General features: G+C 34.2%; 1 protein-coding gene across 3 annotated transcripts in view; it reads left to right on the top strand.

Annotated features, from left to right (window-relative positions):
- LOC119571287 (tctex1 domain-containing protein 2-like) overlaps positions 1 to 1,847 on the top strand; it is a 5,447-nt gene extending 3,600 nt beyond the window's left edge. For all 3 annotated transcript variants that reach the window (XM_037918682.1, XM_037918677.1, XM_037918670.1), the window contains one exon: positions 1 to 1,847. This exon is cut by the window's left edge and continues 156 nt beyond it. The gene's annotated coding sequence lies outside the window, so the exon portion shown is untranslated.
- The last annotated feature ends 1,434 nt before the right edge of the window (positions 1,848 to 3,281 follow it).

The following is a 3,281-nucleotide window of genomic DNA, read 5'->3' as shown; positions in this document are numbered from 1 at the left end:
TAGTTTCTAGGGCTGTGAAATGAATAGATTTTCTTTAATGTCATTTCATATTTAATAGCTTTGCCAAAACAGACTATACTGTACTAGATGCAGGCCTCCATTTCTTTTAGTATTTTTATATAATTGATCTGCTTAACATGTCTTACAAAGGCAAAATGTAGAACATCAACCCCTCTGCAATCATATTTTGGGGTGAGTCCATAGTCCTACAGGATTTGTCATCCATATGGAACTGCATTAGTAGATATACTCTTTCTCAAGTGGGTTATTAAACTTTTTTTTCTTCCATCTTCTCTTTTGAATTAGTAATGTGAATTTGATTAGTGTAAACCTGTTAGATTCATTTTTTGTCTAGTTTTTATATTAATTTTCAATACAACTCTTCTTTCTGTTACATGATATGACTGAGATTGTAAGTTGATAAGTATCATACTGAGAGACTGAATATCTGTAGTGTGCCAGTTAGTAAGTAACATTCTGACTGAAACTGGATAATTTGTAAATATGTCAGGGATATCTAGTCATGTTTCTGTTTTATTTTGTTTTTCTCTTTTTGAAGAACATTTCTGAAATATATATTGTATCAGAATTATTAGAAATGCTGTCATTTTGAAATCACCTTAGGGCATTATGAATCCATGTTATGTAAAGTTTTTCCCCATTTGTAACTGGTTGGGGTTTGTAGAATATATGCTGTCTGTCCAGTATAAATGAGTTGAACAAATAAGTGCTTGGGAAAATGGTACAGTAATCCCTTGATTCTGTGAGAATATTTGTTGAATCATTTTCAATGTTTCTTTCAAATTTTCTCACCCTCTAATAATGTTAAGTAAGGGAGTGCAACATTTTTTTTTATACAATGCTGCAGTATTCTTTTCATAACTAATAAAACATTCCTCAAGAATATTCCTTCCTATAGTCATTCTATAGTAATTTATTTATCTTTTTTTCTCATTTAATGGAAAGGTCACTAAATTAAAAGATATCTGTACATTTGGGAACTTCTAAAATGGAAATGGCAGGGTTGATAATATTATTTAGAACTTCTTTTTTTAATGGTATATTTAGATAAGTATGTGTGCCATTACTGACATGTCTTTCAAGTGTTACCAAGCAATAGTTATATAGAATACACTATATCTTTAGTTCAGAATATTGCACTTTCCTTACCATCCCTTGGAACAGTCTATGATATATGCAAACTTTGCTTTACCATATTTTTACAAATGTTTGACTCAATTTTGATATGCAGTTACTTGCATATGCAGTGTATTTTGATTAATTACATGAATAAATATGATGTACAGATTTTGGGTCAATTCAAGTTGATTCTTTAATTGGAGAGATACTGACCCACACAAATGTAAATTTTATGTCAGTCTGGACTTTTCATTGCTGTTTTTGGTCTGTCATTTCCCATTTAAGGTAATCATACCCAAGGTCAGTACATCCTATATCTTCAATACTTATACAGTGATATCTCTTGTTATTTTTAAATGTAGTCAATTTTGCTTCAGTTACTGTTATCAAGAAAATATGTTACTTTTAATAAATGTGAAACATGATGTAAGGCTTACATAATTTTGAAAGCAATGTCCGTCCTCACACACCATTTGTTAATAATGTATGATTAGAGCTCTCTCTATTTTTATGCACTTAGCATTGTGCCTAAGCAAAATTAGAATAGCTTTCAGTGAAAGAGTTGCAGTAGTTCATAGATTGTCTTCATTACCATTACCCTAATTGCTGTGCCTTGAGCCATATATATCTGTTGTAAACACACTTTTATTTACTATTTTAGGCATGCACATTATTTATCATGAATCATATATATTAAAACATTTCTTCTAAATGTTTTTTATTCCTCAAACAGTACCACATATCAAGAAAAAATATTTTCTGTGTAAGATTTTGTGTTGCTATATTGTGGTATTATCACTTCAGTAACAGTTTCAAATGTTATTGCGCCAAAATTTCCCCCAAAGCATTCAAGACTTTAAATTCTGTACAATTAGGAATGATCAAGCAAGGAATTCTGTGCAGTATGTAAGAATTTTTCCTTAAGCCATTATTCCTGGTTATCAGAAATCTCTGAGAGCAATTAAACTCTGGTAATATCTGGCAGTGGGCGCAGCAGTCTGCTGCGTTAAGCCAAACGTCCCGCTCCACGCGCTCTTGCGTGTTACCGCGTGTACAAGCTGAACCTGCCAACCATGCGGGTCGCTATGACGTCCTATCATGTCACCCGGCAGGAACAGGTTAACCTTATTTCCTAACCTCTTTGATTCAGATAATATGACCATCACATCAAAAAATCTGGTGACCTGAACATGCTGTCAAAATCTGGCTCTGAGCTGGGTAACACGAATTTGCCATTGTGGGCGTTTCAGCTGAAGGCCAGGGTGACAGGAAGGACTCACCAAGAGTGCAAACATCTCTTAGGAGGTTGATTAGACTCAATTAGGCAATTTTGTATTATTCCCATCAATATAAAAGTATGGAATGTAATGTCCATGATCCATGACTGGAAGAGCACCAGCTCCATGGAGGACACCATTTCATGCTCAGCATCATATTCCTGGCACCATGAGTGGTGGCGTAGGTCATATTACAGAAAATTGAGTATTAGAAAGAAAAAAAAATTAATGACACAAATAACAAAATGTTAAATATTTTTATTTTTCTTCACCTGGTTGTAGACTACCTAAAGAGATGATATAGAGTCTGTGCAAAGAAAACAGTCTATTACCATCTGAATAATGCAAATCAAAGGACATATATGGACATTGGAAAATGGCAAAAAAGCTGTAAATGCTTATGCATAAAAAGAGGAAAAACATTTCAAATATGAGGCATAGAGTCTTGTCACTGCACACATGTTTGCATGTGCACAGCCTACAAGGAGTGCCCAGCAGAGCGGAAGGTTTTTGGTTATGTGATTGCTGTGATGCAACCAGGTCTAAGGGGTTCATTTTCTCATATTGTTAGACATTGTTAGAGGAAGTGGTTTGGCATTGCATAAAAATTTAGTCTAGAATTGTAATGCTTAAACAGGTGTTGTGAAGATGAGTGGTTAGAAAGGGATGGTAGCAGGAGGAAGAGCTACAGATGTAAGGAGTGAATGGAAAGGTAAGATTACATAAACTCATTAATTATTATATTAGCCCCTTGGATCCAGGAGATGTGACCATCACATCTTGAAAACATCTGGGTCCAGGGGCAGGTGACATGAACATGCCTGTGGTAGGTTCTTTCCTTAATTTTAAAGGTTTTATGAAAAA

The sequence above is a fragment of the Penaeus monodon genome, chromosome 4 (assembly GCF_015228065.2).
Source record: "Penaeus monodon isolate SGIC_2016 chromosome 4, NSTDA_Pmon_1, whole genome shotgun sequence".
In the NCBI taxonomy this organism is placed as follows: Eukaryota; Metazoa; Arthropoda; class Malacostraca; order Decapoda; family Penaeidae; genus Penaeus; species Penaeus monodon.
This window is presented reverse-complemented; position numbering and strand designations above follow the sequence as displayed.